Source organism: Cebus imitator, unplaced genomic scaffold (genome assembly GCF_001604975.1).
Source record: "Cebus imitator isolate Cc_AM_T3 unplaced genomic scaffold, Cebus_imitator-1.0 Scaffold127, whole genome shotgun sequence".
NCBI classification, from domain to species: domain Eukaryota; kingdom Metazoa; phylum Chordata; class Mammalia; order Primates; family Cebidae; genus Cebus; species Cebus imitator.
This window is the reverse complement of record NW_016107442.1, coordinates 1,693,062-1,704,612: the sequence shown is the minus strand read 5'-3', so window position 1 is coordinate 1,704,612 and position 11,551 is coordinate 1,693,062.

The window sequence follows — 11,551 nt, the reverse complement described above, 5'->3', positions numbered from 1 at the left end:
GGAATCTCCATATTATTTTCTATAATGACTACACTACTTTACATTCTCATCAACAGTGTACTAACATTAGCCTCTTGCCATAACATTTACACTCTCGCCATCATTTATTATTATTTTTTTTTATTTTGGTAATAGCCATACTAACTGGATCTCTCTGCAGAAACCCTACAAGCCAGAAGAGATGTGGGCAATATTCAACATTCGTAAAGAAAAGAATTTTCAATCCAGAATTTCTTATCCAGCCAAACTAAGCTTCATAAGTGAATAAGAAATAAAATTCTTTACAGACAAGGAAATGCTGAGAGATTTTGTCACCACTAGGCCTGCCTTACAAGAGCTCCTGAAGGAAGCATTAAACATGAGAAGGAATAACCGAAACTGGCCACTGCAAAAACATACCAAATTGTACAGTCTATTGAAGCTATAAAGAAACTGCATCAACTAACAGGTAAAACAACCAGCTAGAATCATAATCACAGGATCAAATTCACACATAACAATATTAACCTTATATGTAAACAGGCTAAATAACCCAAATTAAAGGACACAGAGTGACAAATAGGATAGAGTCAAGAGCCATCGGCGTGCTGTATTCAGGAGACCCATCTCACATGCAAAGGCTCAAAAACAAAATAATGGAGGAAGATTTACCAAGCAAATGGAAAGCAAAAGAAAGCAGGGGTTGCAAGCCTGGCCTCTGATAAAACAGACTTTAAAACAACAAAAAATCAAAAGAGATAAAAAGGGCATTACATAATGGTAAAGGAATCAATGCAACAAGAAGAGCTAACTACCCTAAATACACATACACCCAATACGAGAGCACTTAGATTCATAAAGCAAGTTCTTAAAGACCTACAAAGAGACTTAGACTCCCACACAATAATAGTGGGAGACTTTAACACCCCACTCTCAATATTAGACAGATCAATGAGACAGAAAATTAACAAGGATATCCAGGACTTGAACTCAGATCTGGACCAAGCAGACCTAACAGACATCTACAGAACTCTCCACCCCAAAGTCATAGAATATACATTCCTCTCAGCATCACATTGCACTTATTCTAAAACTGACCACATAATTGAAACTGAAACACTCCTCAGCAAATGCAAAAGAACAGAAATCTTAGTCTCTCAGACCACAGTGCAATCAAATTAGAACTCAGGATTAAGAAACTCACTCAAAACTGCACAACTAAATGGAAACTGGACAACCTGCTCCTGAACGACTACTGGGTAACGAAACTAAGGAAGAAATAAAGATGTTCTTTGAAACCAATAAAAACAAATACACAATGTACCAGAATCTCTGGGACACAATTAAAGCAGTGTATAGATGGAAATTTATAGTACTAAATGCCTACAAGACAAAGTAGGAAAAATCTAAAATCGACACCCTAAACATAATTAAAAGAACTAGAGAAGCAAGAGTAAACAAATTCAAAAGCTAGCAGAAGACAAGAACTAAGATCAGAGCAGAACTGAAGAAGATAGGGACACAAAAAAACCTTTAAAAAAAATCAATGAATGTAGGCTGGTTTTCTGAAAACATCCACAAAATAGATAGACCACTAGCCAGACTAATAAAGAAGAAAAGAGAAGAATCAAACAGATGCAATAAAAAACGATAAAGGGTATATCACCACTGATGCCACAGAAATACAAACAACCATAAGAGAATACTATAAACACCTCTACACAAATAAATGAGAAAATCAAGAAGAAATGGATAAATTCCTTGATACATACACCCTCCCAAGACTAAACTAGGAAGAAGTAGAATCCCTGAATAGACCAGTAACAAGTTCTGAAATGGAGGCAGTAATTAACAGCTTACCAACCAAAAAAAAGCCCAGGACCAGATGGCTTCACAGCCAAATTCTACCAGAGGTGCAAAGATGAGCTGCAACTATTCCTTCTGAAACTATTCTAAACAATAGAAATAGAGGGATGCCTCCCTAACTCATCTTATGAGGCCAGTATCATCCTGATATAAAAACCTGGCAGAAACAGAACAAAAAAAAATTCAAGCCAATATCTGAGATGAACATGAATGTGAAAATTCTCAATAAAATGCTGGCAAATCAAATCCAGCAGCACATGAAAAAGCTTATCCACCACAAACAAGCTGACATTATCCCTAGGTTGCAAGGCTAATTCAACATATGCAAACCACTAAATGTAATCCATCACATAAACATAACCAATGACAAAAACCACATGATTACCTCATACATGAAGAAACGGCCTTCAACAAAATTCAACAGCCTTTTATGCTAAAAACTCTCAATAAGCTAGGTAATGATGGAATGTATCTGAAAATAAGAGCTATGTAAGACAAACCCACAGTCAATATCATACTGAATGAGCAACAACTGGAAGCATTCCCTTTGAAAACTAGCACAAGACAAGGTTGCCCTCTCCCACCACTCCTATTTAACATACTATCGGAAGTTCTGGCCAGGGAAATCAGGCAAGAGAAATAAATAAAGCATATTCAAGTAGATAGAGAAAAAGTAAAATTGTCTCTGTTTGCAGATGACATGATTGTATATTTAGAAAACTCCATGGTCTCAGCCCAAAATCTCCTAAAGTTGATAAGAAACATCAGCAAAGAATCGGGATACAAAATCAATGTGTAAAAAAATTCATCTACCCCAATAGCAGACAAACAGCCAAATCATGAGTGAATTCCTATTCACAATTGCTAAAAAGAGAATAAAATACTAGTAATACAATTTACATGGGATGTGAAGGATCTCTTCAAGGAGAACTACAAACCACTGCTCAAGAAAATGAGAGGAGACAAACAAATGGAAAAATATCCCATGCTCATGAATAGGAAGACTCAATATCATGAAATGGCCATACTGTCCAAAGTAATTTATAGATTCAGTGCTGTACACAGTGCTGTACACCATTATCTTTCTTCACAGAATTGGAAAAACCTACTTTAAATTTCATATGGAACCATAAATAAATAAATAAATAAATAAATAAATAAATAAAAGCCCTTATAGCCAAGACAATCCTAAGCAAAAAAGAACAAAGCTCGAGGCATTGCACTACCTGGCTTCAAACTATACTACAATGCTACAGTAATCAAAACAGCATGGTACTAGTACCAAAACAGATATATAGACCAATGGAACAGAACAGAGGCCTCAGAAATAATACCACACATCTACAACCATCTGATCTTTGACAAAACCGACTAAAACAATCAATGGGGAAAGGATTCCCTATTTAATAAATGAGGTTGGGAAAACTGGCTAGCCATATGCAAAAAGATGAAAGTAGATCCCTTCTTTACACCTTATACAAAATCTCAAGATAAATTGAAGACTTAAACAGAAGACCTAAAGCCATAAAACCCATAGGAGAAAACCTAGGCAATACTATTCAGGACACAGGCATGGGCAAAGATTTTATGACTAAAACACCAAAAGCAATGGCAACAAAACCCAAAATAGACAAATAGGATCTAATTATACTAAAGAGCTTCTACTCAACAAAAGACACTATCATCAGAGTGAACAGGCAACCTACAGAATAGGAGAAATATTTTGCAATCTATCCAACTGACAAAGGCTAATATCCAGAATCTACAAAGAACTTAAACAAATTTACAAGAAAAAAAAAACAACCCCATCAAAAAGTGGGCAGAGGATACGAACAGACACTTTTCAAAAGGAGACATTTACAAAGCCAATAAACATATGAAAAAATCCTCATCATCACTTGTCATTAGAGAAATGCAAATCAAAACCACATTGAATTACCATCTCATGACAGTTACAATGGTAATCATTAAAAAGTCAGGAAACAACAGATGCTGGAGAAGCTAAGTATGTGGAGAAATAGTATACTTTTACACTGTTGTTGGGAGTATAAATTAGTTCACCCATTGTGGAAGACATACACTTAGCAAATGACTCAGCAATTAAGCTCCTAGACAAAGAGTATCTATGGATGTTAAATAAGCATATGAGAATACATTCCTCATCACTGGTCATCAGAAATGTAAATTAAGATTATGATTATGCTAAATAATTGTCAATTTCCTAAAAATAAAAAATATAAAAAAATACACCTAGCAAATGACTCAGTAACTAAGCTCCTACACATTTATCTCAGATAAATAAAAACATATGCACATGAAAGACTGAATAAAATTGTTCATAGCAAATTCATTCGCTATAGTCAAAACAAGTGTCACAATTCCTCAAAGATCTAGAATGAGAAATACCATTTGACCCTGAAATGCCATTAATAGGTATATTCCTGAAAGATTATAAATCATTGTACTATAAAGACACATGTATATATATGTTTATTGCGGCACTGTTAACAATAACAAAGGCTTGGAATGAACCCAAATGCCCATCAAAGACAGACTGGATAAAGAAAATGTGGCCCATACACACTATAGAATACTATGCAGCCATAAAAAGGATGAGTTGATGTCCTTTACTGGGACATGGATGAAGCTGAAAACCATCATTCTTAGCAAACTAACACAAGAACAGAAAACCAAACACTGCATGTTCCCACTCATATGTGGGAGTTGAACAATCAAAACAAATGGTCACAGGGAGGGGAACATCACACACTGGGGCTTATTGAGGGGTGGAGGCTGGAGGAGGGGTAGCATTAGGAGAAATACCTAATGTAGATGACTGGATGATGGGTGCAGCAAACTACCATGGCACGAGTAAACCTGTGTAACAAGCTTGCACATTCTGCACGTGTACCCCAGAACTTAAAGTATAATTTTAAAAAATCCAATTAGAGAATGAATAAAACTCATGAAGGGACACATTACCAAAGAGTATCTGTGGATGACAAATAAGCATATGAGAAGATGTTCCTCATCACTGATCGCAAGAATTGTAAATTAAGACTATGATTATGGGAAACAATTGTCAATTTCCTAAAAGCAATAAACATATACTTAGCAAATTATTCAGCAATTAAGCTCTTAGACATTTATCTCAAATAAATAAAAATATATGCACACAAAGACTGGATACAATTGTTCATAGCAGATTTGTTATAGTCAAAACAAGAATCAACCAAAATGTTCAAACTGGTAGGTGGTTATACAAACTGGTACAGACATACCACAGAATACAATTTTAGCAACTAAAAGGGAAGGAATTATTAATATACTAACTTGGATATCTCTCAAGGCTATCATGCTGAGTGAAAAAAATCCAATCTACAAAGGTCACCAACAATAAGATTCTATTTCTATGATGTTCAGGAAATGAAAAACATTATAGAGATAGACAGCAAATTAGTGGTTGTCAGTAATTAGTAGTATTTTGGAGGAGGGGTTGGAAATGAGTGGAACTATTAAGAGATAGTCTACTAAAAATACAAAAATTAGCTGGGCATGGTTTCAGGGACCTATAATCCCAGCTATTTGGAAGGCTGAGGCAGGAGAATCACTTAAACCCTGGAGGCAGAGGTTGCAGTGAGCTGAAATTGCACCACTGCACTCCAGCCTGGGTGACAAGAATAAAAATTTGTCTTAAAAACAAACAAACAAATAAACAAAGAGGGAGTATGTGATAGAACAGTTTCATTTTTCAATTGTGGTGGTGATTACATGAATGTCCACATGTGATAAATTGGCATGGAACTACACAGACACAAACCAATGTCAATTATCTGGTTCAAATATTGTATTATATTAGAGTTACGTAACACATAACCTTGGGGGGAAATGGGTGAAGCAAACACAGTATCACTTTCTACTATTTTTCCAACTTCCTACAAACCTATAATTGTTTCAAAATAAAAAAGTGAGAAGCATGAAGCAGAAAAAAAAATACGCTTTGCCCAGATATAAGTGAATATAACTTTGGCAGTTATCAATTTAAGTCAACTTTCCGAGACTTATACTTCCACCACCTGAAGAATGCGAAGCATTCCCCAGGTGTTCGCAGGTTCTCAAACTTCTCATTTCTTCATGCTTCCCTATGTTTTCATGTTCTTGTGTATTTTGGTATTGATTGTTTGTCCTGCAACACCCTGGATGCAAACATTAGTCACAACATACGTACACACACAGGTACGCATGCATATGAGGGCAGGAGAAGGAAGAGATAAGGAGAAGAATCATACTAAGTACCTGCAGAATTTATTTGGAATTTACTCAAGATTTGGGGGGCAGAGGAGGAGCATACAATGTTTAGAGCTTATACTTTTTTCATCTGGCTTGCTCTATTTCTTTGTCGGCTCCCCTGAGCCTCTCCTTACATTTTCTCAAAGCTTCTGAATTATTTCCTTCTCTTTTGCTACATTGATTTGTATCCTCCAAAGTCCAGCCAGATAACTGATGCACAAAAAGATTAAGTAAATTTTCCAATGTTACACAACGAGCAAGAAGCAGACCAGCATTTGAACCAACGTTTGTATCACCCTCAAATCAAAGCTTTCGACTCCATTCTATATAGCTTCCTATATATACTCATATGCCTAGGAGATAGAGGAAAATGCAATAGTTACATGTGCATTCTTGAAAGAAGAATTAGAAGTCTTCTTATTTATTTTTCACAGCATCCACACAGTTCCAGGTACTCACATGTGCTTGATGAATACAGAATTATGTCTAATTAAATTAAAAAGACAAGAATAAGTTGAAAGTTATATTATACCTTTTTATTTGTTTATTATATGTCTATAGAATATACATAAAGCTTAGCATATAGACTATTTATATTCTCATTCTAATGTGCTACTCCATTTTTTCTCTGGAATACTTGATGTAGTTGGCTTCCCTTTTTAATTGCTTCCAATCCATACTCCCTCTAACCTTCTTAAATAGCCTATGACCTATTAGTCCAATATTGAAGTCATTTAATATGCCAGTAATTGCCATTTTGTGAAAAAAAAATACATCCAATTGAACCTATTTATGCTCTGTATTTGTTTCAGATATTCCATGTATTGTTGCACTAACACATACCTTTTATTTTTCCTTTTCAGCATTGCTGAAATTAATGCTAATATGTTTGGCAATTTATTTAATTTAGACCTTGAAAAACTTTCTGGGCTTTTTATGCTTTGTATGAGATTGGGGAGGAAGAATTAGCATGTGTGCTATATGGAAAAATTTTTATTTCTTTGTTTTCTCTCTCCATTTTTTTTTAATTTACTACTGCATCGAATTTATACTATATATTCCAATGCTATAAAAAATGCCTGCTTTCCAAACTATTTCACATGCTGGTATTATATGGTGCATCAAAGGATGTTTCCCTTTATTGCATCATTTTGATAATCACTTCTGCCTCAATTCATAAAGGGGTTCTTTTGTATAATGGATGTTGGAATGTGTTGATAACTTTAACAGACAGTTGTTAAATTGAGCATACATTTAGACAGCAATTTGCACTGGCTATAAATACAATACCAAGTATGCTACCAGAAGAACCTGACATATTTCAGTAAGGGTGAACACTTGTAATTCATCAGATATTAAATGACAAGATTGGTTTAACACATTCTATATATCTCATCTTGGTTGACATGGAACTATTTTACTTCTCCTGGAGTGCAAATCAAAATGACATCTATTACTGTGCTCACATTTCAGATAATCAAGGCCTACAATAATGGAACAAATATTGTTAAATGTGCATTATTGCAGCATTCACTTTCATCTTCATCACCATCCTTAAATTAGTTGAAAGCATGAGCGGGGAGCATGACATTCCACTAAGTGCTTCCTGCCTTTTAGGAAACTATACCAGTGTCTCTAATACCAGAGAAGGGACAGCAATTATTCTGAGTTAACAACTCCCTCCGTCAACAGCCATCTAATATGATTTGACAAATATGCTATGAAAATTCTTAGGCATTGGAATAGTGGTTTGACTTTTATTTGTGTTTCCTTTCTCATAAAAGAGTAACACCCCAAGATACAAATAGCAAAAATAAAGATCAGAGAGCTAAGAGCCATGGCATGGCAAATTTGCACTCCATTGCTCACTTGACAGTGGGCAGGCTGGAGTATTAATACCAACCCTAACACCACCTCAGTGTTTAAGGAAATCACTGATGCTTCTCCCTATCAGAAATTGTTTTGTCTTTGATATTTGCTGCCTTGTTGCTTAATATTGCTTTTCTCCTTTCCCCACTCGGTAAAAGTCTATTCATTCTTTAAGTACTGATCAACTGGGAAACGATAACTTGAAAGCACAAATGTATTTTACTTATTCTTATACTCCCAGTTCTTAAGAGGCTAGCATATATACAACATGGTTGTGACAAATGCTTATTGAATGAATAATCTAGATCAGGCAAGCATGGACTTGAATTCTCACTCCAACTTGACTGCCTGTGGAAGACTTAACATTTCTGAACCTAATTTTCCTAATCTGTAACATCAAGGAAATAATATTCATCTCAAGGTCCTATAATTTTATAAGATGTGCCATAATGTGCTTAGGACAGTTTGAAAACCTGACTCACTTTCCTTCCCCATGGTGCCTCCTTCTTCATTTTCTTTCTCATGTATATTCTGTTGCTATTGGAATTTCTCTTGAGTTTCCTTTCTTTCTTTTTCAAATTCTCAGACTCAGAGTTAGACCTTCTTCACACTCAAAAAAAGAAAAAAGATCCTTTTGTTATGTAGTATATAGTGTTCATCAATGCTGGGCTTATTGATTGGTAACTCACTATTAGAGGTAGATTTCAAGTGATAAAAAAATCCTGAAAAATACAATTTATCAGAAGCTCTGATTGCAGAGCACAAACAAACCTGTAACAGTCACATGCTTTGATTCTATAAGTTATAATTTGCATATTTTATGCATCGCAACACTCTTAAAAAACAGAAACATTGATTCGAAAACCACTCTAAACGGAACCTGAGTTATCTATCAATTTTCCTTATGATAATTTTCCAAAAATATTATCATAAAACGAAGGAACAAGAGAGTCTATGGCAAAGAAATGGAGGGGACAAACGGGTAGTTGGCAGTCTGTTAGGAAGTTACTTTTAAAAGGAGTATATTTTTCAAGATTTTGCTGTATTTGTGGTGTTTGTTTTTAAAACATTCCAATTTGTTGTATGCTTTCTCTTTCAAAATAAGTCCTCATGTTCATACTTAATTCCTTTTAAAGCGGGTTAAATTGTACAGGTCTTGGCACTTGCCTACAAAACTATATCCAACCTCACTTAAAACTTTGCTTATAATTAGCTGCCTTCTTATTTGGATAGAAGGTATATATGTACAAGAATCATGCATTTCCTGTGCACTTCTGAATTTCAATGCCTACACTCTAGTCCAAACTTCAGACTTCCAGAGAGATATTTTCCACCTTTGGATGTGACTATGAGACATCTCATTTTATTATAGTTCATGGTGACTGGCTGCCTCAAGCTTTACTTCACATGAAATGTCAACACTGAACATAAATACATCTAAAGCATATCTGGTCTGGTGGGATAGTACTCACGTCGGCTTTTTGGAAATTGTGAGTTGGGATGAGGTTGCTGTAGATATCCAAGCATCTGCCAGTTTGTGTGGTATAGCTGGAATGGTCCCATGCACACTGAGGCATAACTTCAAATATGTTTCTTTCACTGTGGATTCCTGGGAAACAAGATGAGCAGACAGACGACACTACCTAGAGTAATTAGGAACAGAGTGACTCGCTCTACATCCTCAGGAAATTGCTGTAAAAAGGGAAGGCACATCCCCTAATTTATTTTTTTCCACTGAACTTCCCTGTCTATTGAGAGGCAACAGCTGGCAGCATAACTGGCTGGGCTACTTCAGTTTGCACTAATATCATTAAAGAGTAAAATATTAAAATACTCCTGTTAAAAGAAGTTAAACAGAACTTATCCCTGAAAAGCCATCATTAATCTTCATAATGACCTTCCAAATAAGATAGAAAGAATGAACACATTTTATAGATAGGAAAATCTGGATAACTAGGGTTTTGCTCAAGGTCAGAAGTCTAAAAAAATACAAACTATATTTTTCATAAATTAAAGTTTTGCCATGATTGCCTCAATCCTATCTCTGCCTGCTATAACAAAGTACTTTCTCTGCCAAATGGCATTTCTAGCAGAAATAAATACTTTATAAATCCATTCCCTTTGAAACTTGCATTCAAGTAGAGTCAGTCTTATTTTTAGAACATTTATGCATTCTTACTTTAAAAAATCATTTAAAGGTCTACTTATAAAGATCATATTTCTTCTTTACTGCCAAAAGATCACAAATGCCTACAGGGCAGAAAACTTCCTGTTGAACAAGGGAGATTAGATGATACTTTCAAGAAAAGATTAATTTGTCTACTGAAATATGGTCGACATTGCTTAAGCTGATGATTTTCTTAGCAACCATTGCAATGAAAGCAATATGACTTAATGTGTCCAATTTAATGAGTAAACATTTTGTTACAACCCAAAGGCATTAGATTCCATTTTAAATAATCATTTACAATCAATATGAAGCAAGTGATAATCAATAGAAAATTGTAACAGAAACGGAGAATGTGAAGCATGGAAAGAATGCAGCTACATTTTTAAAACTAAAATTCTCAAATAAAATAATCAGATCTTCTTCAAATTGCTGATAGGGCATAGCTTACACTTCTAATTACAAAGATTTCATAGACCATACCACATAAACAAAGAAGCATTTTTCCTTACTTAAGAGGGTATCCAAACCACAAACCGTTCTGTAGTATACTCCGAATATAGATAAGCTTGAAACTGTTTTATTTAGCCTTCATACACTCATGTCAACATAGAAAATGGTTGCATGTTTAAACATTTTAGACCCATTCCTGTTTTAGCAAATTCAAGCTAAATCATGATTATGATTACATAGATTTATAAAACCTCAAATATCTCCAGTTATCACTTGGGATTTTTCTTCTTCCCAGCGTATGTGTGTCTGTATGAGCGTGTGTGAGTGTGTGTGTGTGTGTGTGTGTGTGTGTGTGTGTACTTAATCAGGACTCATAGTCACATATGGTCTAAAATGCCTTTCCTGCTTTTTGGACTCTCAATTTTATACATCATTCAAGTCCTTATTAAAATATCACCATGTTCATGAAACTGTCCCACACGGTGATTGCTGCCCCTACCACCATTTCCAGTAGAACTGACTTTCCTTCAAAAATAGATTTTGGTTGGAAGTCCCCATTGCAATCTTTCCAACTTTCTGCTGAAAAGCTCACAGATAACCTGAACATCTGAATGCATACAAACAAAAACAATTAAAAAACACCCAAATGTAATTTTCACCAACAACTTACCTTCAGAGTCTGAGTAGTATTTTCATAAAATTTTAAGACCTCAGTGTGTAGTGCTCCCCTCCCTTTGTCCATGTGCTCTCATCGTTCAACACCCGCCTATGAGTGAGAACATGCGGTGTTTGATCTTCTGCTCCTCTGGCAGTTTGCTAAGAATGATGGTTTCCAGGTTCATCCATGTCCCCACAAAGGACCCAAACTCATCGTTTTTGATGGCTGCATAATATTCCATGGTGTATATGTGCCACATTTTCCCTATC